Genomic DNA, 12,032 nt, shown 5'->3' on the forward strand with positions numbered 1-12,032 from the left:
AAACAGACAACAGGAGTAACTGTCTTCACTCACATGTTGCATAGATAGGCACCAACAGCAGAGAAGTCCAAGGTACAAAATGCACAGCATATCCATTATAATCTGCCCAGGTAAGGGAAAAACTGGAAGGCCAGTGGCCAGTACAGGCTGCACAGCAAGTACATGAGAGGCTGCAAATGGAGGAGTCCAACACAGCAGAGCAACAGGGCCAGTGTCCAGGGAAAAGTTTACAGCAAGTACATGAGAGGCTGTACAGGGCGGAGTCCAACACAGCAGAGAAGCAGGGCCAGTGGCCAGGGCAAAGTTCACAGCAAGTACATGAGAGGCTGCACAGGGAAGAGTCAAACACAGCAGAATGCAAAGGCCAGTGGGCATGGCAAAGTGCAAAGCGAGGACATGAGAATATTCACAGGCAAGGGCAGAACACAAAGGCCAGTGAGCATGGCAACGTGCAGAGCGAGGACATGAGAATCTGCACAAGCAAGGGTAGAACAAAATGGCCAGTGGGCATGGCAAAGTGCAGAGCAAGGACATGAGATTTTGCACATGGAGTGTGTACAACTGCACCCTTCCATGGGCAGTAACACAGTCAGGGGGGTAACTATGGGCAGAACAGGCCCACCTGTGAGAGAGACAAGTGTGTGAGGGGGACTAGCACTCACACTTGGCTGTCATGCAGACTGGGAGCTAGCAAAGTGTCGGGGACTTCAGGATCACCTGCTTCTATATGTTGTCAGACATTGATGAAGCACAGGACTTGCTTAAAGAGATCACTCATGGTCAAAAGAGCTAGAAAATGTGTTGGTTTTGATTTCACTTTTGAGTTGATATTGTTAGCACTGCGATCATGTTCTTTTGTCTTTGTATTTGAAAGCTGAGGGGGGAAGGGGATGGGGTCCTCAGGGCTAAGGGTTAAGGGATGTAATAACAGGACAACCTAATGTTAGGGGGCAGGTTACAGTGGCCAGCGTGGGGAGTGGGAGGAAGGCCACTAGTTGCAGGGGTGGGTGGGTCTGAGGTTTGGGGTGTGAGGGGGGAAATGAACAGAAAAATGAAGCTCATGGTGTCAGTTGATCAGTTTGCTTACGCATAAAACACTGGTTTTCTACAATATGCCAAAAGAGTGGGTTGTATGGACGAATATTGTCTAATTATGGTTTGATTTGGAGATGTCTGGTAAGGCAGGATTGAAAGTAATTTCCTTTAATGTAAACGGGTTAAATAATAAGAAAAAAAGGCTGGCAGTGGAAACCTGGATTAAGGCTGAAAACCCCTCTGTAATACTTTTACAGGAGACACATATTTCTTCTTCTAAGATTGAAGAATTCCTAATGTTTAAATTCTGGGCTACCTATCGAGGTTTTTCCTCATTTACTGAATCACAGCGTGGGGTGGTGATATTATTAAACAGGAACATACACGCTGAAATTATTCAATCAGGAAAAGGTGGCTCAGGACGTTGGTGCTGGGCAATATGCAAAATACAAAACAGACAAAGACCAATCACCTTCGCTAGTTTTTATGCACCGCTTGATGACAATTTCAGCGTGTATGAAGAGCTGTTTCAATCTTTATTAATGGTGGCAGGATATATTGTTATAGGAGGGGGCTTTATTGTTATTATGGATTCTAAGCTGGACTCGACTACAGATTCAAGAAAGCAGCCCAAACCAAAAACATTGAAAACTATTGCTAACTATAAAGTCACCCTTGATCTTTGCGACCCATGGCGCACACAAAACCCACTTAAAAAAGAATATACTTGTTGGTCAGGGAGAATTAAGTCTTTCTCACGGATTGACTTCTTTCTCACCTCTAAAAATTTAAATTTCTATCATCTAAGGATTGTGCATAATGCATAATGGATTTTCATGCCCTGCTTGCCATTGAATTTGTTTTAGGAGAAAATCTGAGAACTCCAAAACGTTGGGTGTTTAATATAACATATTTGAATGATGAGATATGGGCGAATCACTAAAATCAGAGATAACAGAATTTCTCTCTCGCAATCTTGACACAGCCCCACTTAACATCGTGTGGGATTCTCTAAAGGCTTTTATCAGGGGTATAGTTATAGGGAGGGATGCGGCTGCCCTGACTGCTGCTAGATCCATTAAAAACTCACTAGAACAACGGATACAGGCCCTAAGAATTTTAAGGCAGCAGAAACCCTCCCACAGTGTACAAGATCAATTAAATAAAGCCAAGCGGGAATTCAGCGCACATTTATATGCCCAGAGTGAGAATTTCTTTTACAGACAATCTCAAATTTTTTTACGAAGACAGTAATTTCACGGGGAAGGTTTTAGCCTGGCAGGTTAGAGAACAAGCCGCTTCTAATCTAATCTGTGGTTTAAACTGCCCAGTAACGCATTCATTTATAGCTGATTCGGAGGGGATAGGGAAAATAATGCTTACTCACTATAGTAGTGTTTACAGTCAGTATCATAAAATAAATCAACAAAGGCTAAATGATTTTTTAGGGAAGCAGGCATTGCCCTCCTTTTCCTCAACCGAACAATTAGTTATGGCAAGTTCCTTTTCCGCAGAAGAACTGGAGCAGGTCGTGAAAGAACTTCTGAATGGTAAGGCATTTGGCCCAGATAGGCTTCCTGCCAAGTTCTTCAAAGTTTTTTTTAGTGCTTTTTCAGTTTTTTTCTTGCGCCTACTTAACTCGATGTTGGGAGGAGGTCCAGTTCCAGGACCATTCTGAGAGGGCACAGTGGTTAGTTTTTTGAAGGGGGATAAAGATGCTAAAGATCCTAATTCATATCGGCCAATCACTTTATTACATTCTGATTATAAAATAGCTACAAAATTATTGTCAATCCGTTTTAATCACATTTCATCAAATCTGATACACCCTACCAAAATGGATTCATTGCAGGTAGGCAATTGATAACGAATACCCATTATTTGGTTGAAGCCTTAGATTACTTTGAGACACGGGGGATTCCAGCATTAATTCTGTTATTAGATGCGGAAAAAGCCTTTGATTTGGTAGTTTTTTACAATATTTTGGCATTCCGGACAAAAATAATAATGTAATTCATAATCTCTATACCGGCGCCAAAGCCAATGTCATCATAAATACGGTGATGGCAGGATTAGTTTTAGTTAAGCTAGGAAAACACAGCAAGGCTGCCCATTATCACCTGTTTTTTTGCATGTTTTATTGAGCCCCTCGCAGTTGCAATTCGGAATACTGCTGATATCCCTCCTCCTATTCCATCAATGGCTAAGATCAAGATTTACGCTGATGATATTATGCTGTTAATCAAACCCAATCTAAATTCACAAGCCCGTGTCTTTCAGCTTTTTGAGGAATTCGAGGCCTTGGGGGATACCGGATTAATAAAAGGAAAACAGAAATTCTGGTATGTGGAGGTGGGGACCAGAATTGCACCCTGATATAAGTTGTTGCATTAACAACAAACCGAAAAGATATCTAGGGTTTTTTTTCCAGCACATGCCAAAGATTTGTTTAATCTTAACTTCGATCCCCCTCTTAAAAAAAATTTGCATAATGTTTTCTAGGTGGAATACATTGCCATTGTCGATCCTTGGCAGAGTTGCTCTGATAAAAATGTCTATCCTACCTCTATTTAATTTTCTGTTTTCCACTATCCCCTGTTTTTTACCAAGTATATTCTTGCCAAAGTTGAATCCATGTTTTCTAGTTTTATTTGGGTACAAAAAACACCACAAATCGCAATTAGCACTTTGTTTCACGAATTGGACCAAGGAGGTCTTTCCTTACCGAATCTTAGGGATTATTATTATTATGCCTCCTTTGCTCAGTATCTATCCAGATTTAAGAATCAAACCCCAAATCAAAATGTATTTATTAACTACTTCTTTGATTTAATCTGTTATGAAAATCAGATTCCCTCCCCATTGCAGGTTTTGAAATCTCCAAAACTAGTCCGCTATAAGATACTTCTATGGTTTCTTAAGAAACGTGCTGCCATGCTTAAGAGTTATTCTCTCCCCCCCTTTAATCCAACAACTTTGCTGTCTAACTTGGTTTCATGTTTGGGAATTAAGATAGGATCAGAGATTGTCCAGAATTGGATCAGTGGAGGGTTTAGCAAAGTGACAGATTTTCTAAAAGATGGAGAGTGGATATCTCCGACAGAATAGGCCCAGTTAGTTCAAGGGAATTCTTTATTGATAGGGTCTTACATAATATTATATAAAAACTTTGAGCATTTGGACCCCACACAGTTTACCTATCCATCTCCACTGGTTAATGACCTTTTCATCAATGCTGTGTCAAAGAAACCGGGGAATTGGAAACGTTGCATAGCTCAGAGTAGGGGGGTTGAGCTAGGCTCTAAAGCAGTTAAAAATGGCGAGAACAAGAAAATCATGGACTCTCTCTTAATACTTGGATATTTATTAATAAACTGAATTTCAGCATGTTACGGGGAGCTAACTGGCGAAGAATGTTATTTTTCAGTAAACGGCTTTTGTACCGCACGCCTGCTGCAATTTCCAAAATGTATAGTAATCATTCATCTGTTTGTTTTAGATGTTTAAATTGTGTCTCAGCCAATTGGTCCCATATAATGGTTCACTGTACAAAGATTACATCTTTTTGGGATGAGATTTTCGCTTTTTTGAGAAGTTATTACCAGTTTGAGATCATCTTAAATGTAAAATTGATGCTTTACGGTTTTGATCCTGATCTCAGGCTCTCAGTCCCACAGGTTAAATTAATTTACATTGCAATGGCAGTTGCAAGATGGCGGTCTGTCCGTAGACCGCGAAAGCAGCACCACGTTTGAGCTCCGCTCCGTGCTCTAGGGGAATGTGAGAGAAGGAGAGCTATAGTTTTCGCTACCTCACGCTCTTGCTTCTGCTTTTTCAAAACAACCTAATTTAAAATAAGCTGCTCGGAAGGGGAAAAAATTCTGCATGTTGCTACTCGAGTTCTACGAGCAACTTTAACTCCCATACTTCCACAGTACTACGGGAGAGCCGCTTACCACGACTGGCTACGCCTCAAGGTTCCGTTTACCCGTGGCTCCGGCTTCAGTCTCAGCTTCTGCCAGAATCCCAGATCCGACTTGGCGGGAAGGGACCCGCCCACGACTCTGGCCACCGCAGCAAACTCAGCTACAGCGGTTGTCACTTACAAACCAAGGCTACATTGTTTCCCTCGATTGTCCGACGGCGGGACTACACGGGATTACCCTACAGTTTCAACCTTCTGCTTGTGAGGGTAATACAGAGGCACCAGATCCTGACTCGGACTTTCAAACAATCATACCGTCGAAGACCGCTGCCTCAGCTGCTGCTACCAGGGCGCGTGTTGCGAAAGCTGCCCGAATACTTAGAAAAGAGGCTGAGCATCAACAACACGAACAACATGAGGAATTATTCGACCATGCGGAAGGAGGCTTTTCCTTATCTAACTCCGGAAAATCTAAGGTTAGAAAACAACAAGCAATCTCTGACCAAACTGCAAGACAAGACGTACACGCTGCCAGAAGAAAATTAAATTCAACCGGGGGTACTGTTTTGGATTTATTTCTCAAAAAAGGTTTGCAGAGTGGATCATAGAAAAGTCCGGTAAAAGAGACCATTCAAGATACATTGAATAACTCGGTTAACAAGGAAAATAAAATCAGCCCGGATCCAAATATTGCTAGTATTACGAATTCTATTGTGGTAGCAGAGCTTGAGCTTGAGCAACTCCCGAAGACTACACCGAGCCCTCTGGTTGGAGATACCTCCGTTTCCACTTCTGCTACCTCTGCTCCAGGACAGCCCCTCCCAATGGACACTATAACTGTAAGTAACGTTGAAGCAGCTGTCCATACCCCCTCCCTATTACACCCGATGCAGCGAGTGATGTTGCTCAGGTCCAAGAGTTGGAAGGACGATGCATGTCATTTTCAGGGGCAGGGGAAAATGTATTGGGGGTACAAACTGAACTAACTCCGCTTGGGGCAAACCATTCAACTCAGTCGTTGTCACCTAGGCTCCCTACAGCACCAATACCAGTTATATCAACCGGGCTCTCGAATTCACCCCCTTCTCTTCACTCTATTGACAATCCTGATGTGTTGGCTGGGAATCATGTGTCAGAACAAATTATCACAGGGGAGAGCTCGTTAAAGACTCTTTTGTTAGAAGTGAAAGACAAAGAGCCAAGCGAGTTCTATTCCTTTTCTGATGAGAATGGTATTAATGTTATGGATGAGTGGTCAGATGAAGATGACTCCATAGAAGGTTCGGTAGACGGAAAATCCGAATCAGAACCAATGCTCAGCTCTTCTGAGGGTAGCTCTGATGAGCAGATTTTACATGTTAATACGATCAGAGCTAAACCCAAACCTACAACTAGGATTATACAGAAGGGGCCAAATCACACAGTTTCTAACCCAGTGTCACAATCGGGTGAGATCCCTACTAACTCAATATCCTCGGAGATATCATAATCAGCAGTAGAGACTATCTTGCAGGCTACTGCAGCCCACAGGGAGGAGACAGCTCTGGACAGTAAGAGATCCCGGGCTGCACTCCGTAAAATGTAAGGAGTTGTCAGGAAACTCTCTAAGTCCGGAAATATGATAGGGGAAAGAGTTACTGAGATGGAAGCCAGGGTTGTGACAAATGGGAGAGAGGCCTCTCTGAATGCTGAGCGAATTAAACTTCAGGAAGCTGAACTCGTAGACATTAAATGGAAGCTGGAGGTATTCGAAAATCGACAGCGTCGCAATAATCTGCGCATTCTGGGAATCCCGGAGAAAATGGAGGGGGCAAACACTCGAGCCTTTGTAGTTAAATTACTCAGGGAGTCTATTCCCGACCTTAAAAACGGGAACTTGGAAGCCGAAATTCAACGTGCCCATCGGATGCCTTTTAACATGCCTTCGAAACCCGGGATGTATCCCAGAGCTATTCTAGTATATTTTGGGAATTTCTTGTTAAGGCAGTTCGTGGAGGATAGAGCAAGACCAGATCATAAGGTGGTATATAATGAGTTCTCCTATTTTGCAAGACCAGACTTTTGCCACGTTACTGTGGAGAGACGCTGGCGGCTTCGCTCTCTGATTAAGCCATTTCAAGAAAAAGGCGCACAAGCTTACTTGAATAACCCTGCGAAGCGAAAAATTATATATGGTGGCCTCACAATATTTTCCCAGTCCGAAATCAAAGCAAAAGCTTACCTTAATGAACTTTCTTAGAATCGATAATATTATTGTTATTGTTGTATGTGTGACTATGCAGTAATCAGGGTATAACTCGGTACGAAAGAGGCATTGTTACAATCCAATTCAATGATTTAACGGTTTTCATTCAATATTTAAAAGTTTGTTCTTAGTTTTGGGTACTATTACGGGTTACTTCTATTTCTCAAATTCTGGCTTTCCTTCTTATTTGTCATTATTTAAGTATGGTAAAAAGGCGGTAGCTTAGATGTCGTGCTGCGACTGCATCACCCAGACTCTGCTTGAGTCTGATTGCCTACTAATTGGGGGGAGGGGCTGTAATGGGGGGTGTGAGGGAAGGGTGGGGAGGGAGGCAGGGATGGGCAAGGGGGGTTAGTGGGGGGGTAAAAGCACAAAAGGAAAAAAAAGAACCAGGTTTATCAGCTAAAGGCTTAAACAAGGGAAAGTTAAATGGAACAGAATTGGAGCTAGATATCTGTCCCAAAGCAAAGTCTTATTTGCTTCAAATGACCTTACTATCTTTTCCTATAAACAATGGGTAGATTAAGCGTTCAAACTTGGAATGTTGGAGGGCTTTTATCTGGGGATAAACGAAGACGTTTGGCTGAGCTATTGAAACTAAATCCTGTAGATATACTGTGCCTTCAAGAAACCCACGTTCCATGGGTTAAGAAATCATGGCTAAATCTGAAGGGGTATAACTTATTGGTAGCCTCTACACAGTCCTCGAATATAAGGGGTGTGGCAGTTTTAGCCAAAACAAATTTTGGGTTAGGACTACGTTATCTTTCAGACCCTCAGGGTAGGTGGGCTATTGTTAAACCTGCTTGTGGAATTACTATCTGTACTCTATATGGGTCAAATCAAGATGATCCTACCATTTTTGAGATACTCGAGACTGAATTGGCCACCTGGCAGGGCCCACTAGTTATGTGTGGTGATTTTAATATCTCACTTATACCAATACTGTCCAATACCACCTCCAAACAAAAATATAATGGTCACAAACCCAGAGTGTATCAGGCTGTTAAAAGGCGTATAGCAAATTATGGATTAATTGATGTCTGGCTACAAAACAATACTCACGATTCAGGATTTACTTATTTTTCACATCCCCATCAAAAACAAGTCCGGATTGATTACATATTTGTTACTGGCGACCTAGCACCACAGGCAACACCTATCAAACCCCCAAGAATAATATCCGATCACAACGCACTGATTCTTAGGATTGCAGTTAACTCACAATACACTCAACAGCGGTCCTGGTCATTTGATAGGAAACTCCTGTCCAATAATGAATTTATTACTCACATTAAAACCTGGACTGAAGAGTTCTTTAATATAAATCGGTTTAGTGCCTCTAGAAATACAGTATGGGACTCGTACAAATCCGCTCTAAGGGGAGAGATAACTAGCTTTCAATATTCTGCTAGAACAAAAATAAGAAAGGATCATGAAGTAAAGTTATCAGCACTGGCTAAAGCTGAGTTAGAACACACTTCCTTAATTGCACAGGGTAGAGATGCTAGCAGCCAATTGCTTCAGGTAGCGGTTCTAAAAGCTGAGCTTCATACTAATCTCAGCCAGAAAGCCGCTCAAACATATAGAGCTTATAGGAGGAATGTCTATGAAAGCGGTGAAAATGTGGGCAAGCAGCTTGCTCTTCGAACCCGTCAAAAAAATGTATCAAATAACATCTCTACAATTGTAGACGTCGGGCAGACTTACGTGCAAGCTGCCGACATCATCCTCCAATTTCAAAGATACTATCAAAAGTTGTATTCTGAAGAAGCTGTTACCTCTGAAAAAGATATCGATAATTTTCTGGCGAGCTTTCTCAACAATCCGGCAGCCGTTAATCTATTAGAGGATACTGCAAGAGAAGAGCTAGAAGCTGAAATCACGATGGCAGAAGTAGAGTCTGCATTAGTGCTGTTAACATCTGGCAAAGCAGCGGGCCCAGACAAATTGCTGATCAATATTTATAAAATTCTTAGCCAACAATTATGTCCCTTTTTATTTGATCTATTTTTGGGGGTTCAATACAATGGTATTCCTCCATGTTCTTGGGACAAGGCTAGCATTATTGTATTTCCAAAGAAGGGAAAATCACCCGAGCAATTAACATCCTAACGCCCAATATCTCGGATTAATTCGGACTCCAAATTATAGGCAAAAGTTATGGCTCTCAGACTCAGTGGGGTCATAGGGCATCTGGTCTCTCCGTGGCAACATGGCTTCGTCCCGGGTAAAGGGACTACTGATCATACCCGTCGGGCTATTGCCCTATTTGATGCCATGTCTGTCAGGGGAGACCAGATGTCAATGATCCTGCTTGACGCTGAGAAAGCCATTGATCGTGTCTCATGGAACTTTTTGTGGGTTGCCATGGCACGTGTTAATTTCGGCACTAAATTTTTGAAATCCATAAAATCTATGTATCTACATCCCAAAGCAAAAATCTTAATGTTATGTTCAGAGTCTGGCTATATTAATATTGCAAGAGGTAGAAAGCATGGGTGTCCTTGCTCGCCCCTTCTCTTCGCTCTTTACATCAACCCCTTAATTCTCAAATTTTTGGAAAGTAATGTTATTAAGCCAGTTCTCTGTAATCAATTTGAAACAAAAGTCCTAGCCTACGCTGATGACATCGCGGGGTTAACACCCCACCCGATCGAGGCGATCCACGAAATTGAGCGATTGGCCTTAGAATTTGGCATTTGCTCGGGTTATTCTCTCAACAGAGGAAAGACTATTATTTTATGCACTGATAATACTGTCTGTCCAGATCAAAGAAGAGCCAGAACAGCTACTTATCTTGGAGTGATTATCTGCACTAATATTAAGACTCTAGTGAAAAATAATTTTGATCCACGCCTAGACAAGATTAAGACGGATCTGGATAGAGTAAATGGTCTTTAGCTCTCTATTATAGGTAGGGTGAACTATTTGAAAATGAACATACTGCCTAGATGTCTATACCTTTTTCAAACTATTCCTCTATTTGTTGATCCTAAAATTCTTACATTGATTAACACACTTATGTCTAAATTTGTGTGGCAACACGGGAAAATTAGATGATCATTTTCCTTTCTGTCTCTTCCATTAGATAGGGGTGGGCTTACGTTACCAAATATTACCTTATATCATTGGGCAGCTTTCCTTAAACAGCTAAATCCTATGGTGTTAGATTCATCCGAAGTCATTGGAACAGATACAACTTTAATCCCCTCAATATATGAGCTTTTTATCGGCCAAGATGCCAACGTTCTATTACTAAGAAAGACCGAAGCAAGTTATTATAAGAAGAACAAGGGAGAAATCCTAAAAAGTGCTTGGATAATTTGGAATAAAGTAGTCAAACATATGCAGATTGGTAAAATCAACCGCTATACTCCCTTGCTACATTCCACTATTACACTCGGTCTTGACTTTGATTCAACCGCAAAGAAATGGCAAAGGGCGGGTATAAAAACAGTTAACGATGTTTTGTTAAAAGGTTTAGACACTGTTTTTCTTGATGTAAAGGTAAAATTGGTCTTTCTGATGGGGATTTTCTTAAGTTTGCACAACTACATGCTAAATTAAGGGCAAAAAGTGCTTCAATTTGTCTTTCAAAAATTGATTTAATTGAGGCATTCGCCAGTCTAAAAACTAGAAAAGGAAAATTTTATGACATACTTCTGATTAATACACATGATGATATTGAACAGACGGAAACTAAATGGGCGCTGAAACTTAACAACCCAGATGTTGACATAGACAGAGTCCTGGAGATGAGTAATAATTTGTTGATGCCTAGTAATCTAAAAGCTCAGATGTTCAAAACAGTATTCAATCTCTACTTTACCCCGGCCAAACTCTTCGCGTGGGGCAAAAGAGAGACCGATCGATGCCCATGATGTTCACAAGGACCCGCTACTCTAATACACATGTTTAGTAACTGCTCTGAATTTATTTTCATAAAAAGTATGATTGCCACATTTTGGGAGAAAATATTTTGTTGAAAACTTCCTGAGTCCGATACCCTATTTGTTTTAGGTTATGATGATTCTTTAAAACTTTCTTAATCTGAAGAAAGATTATTATTCATTGGTACAGCGATATTGAGATTAATTTTGTCTGCCCGTTGGAAAGAAGCTTCACCTCCTAGTTTTCAAATGTGGCTAGCTCGCTTTCTAGCGGTCTATAGTTACGAATCGGCTATATTTGCCACCAGAGGATGTAAAGCAAAGCTTCGAGGGGAGGTGTTATGGCGAGCCGTCTCTGCTTGGAAAGCTGGGTTAACTCCTAGTGGAATCAGCTGAGACTAACGAAATTTGATTTTTGAATTTATTGGTTTCCTTTTTGCTCCACGGTTCTCCAATGTTTTGAAATGATATTCTATTCATTTTTGAAGTATTATGTATTTATTTTCTTCCTCCTACACCGTTATAATTGTTTTCCCCTTGTATATGCTGTACTTATTGTGTAAACATTTTTCTTGATTGTCTTATGCTGATACCGATTCTTTAATAAAAAATAAAAATAAAAAAAAGCAATGGCAGTTGCTAGATCTTTGTTACTCCAAAACTGACAGTCACAACAGACTCCATCAATGCAGGAATGGATACAGAAAACGCGGAGAGTTAGGAAATGCGAGTAAGGGTATGCTCTGAGGGTATACTCCCTTGCTACATTCCACTATTACACTCGGTCTTGACTTTGATTCAACCGCAAAGAAATGGCAAAGGGCGGGTATAAAAACAGTTAACGATGTTTTGTTAAAAGGTTTAGACACTGTTTTTCTTGATGTAAAGGTAAAATTGGTCTTTCTGATGGGGATTTTCTTAAGTTTGCACAACT

The sequence above is a fragment of the Lissotriton vulgaris genome, chromosome 1_1, assembly GCF_964263255.1.
Source record: "Lissotriton vulgaris chromosome 1_1, aLisVul1.2, whole genome shotgun sequence".
NCBI classification, from domain to species: Eukaryota; Metazoa; Chordata; class Amphibia; order Caudata; family Salamandridae; genus Lissotriton; species Lissotriton vulgaris.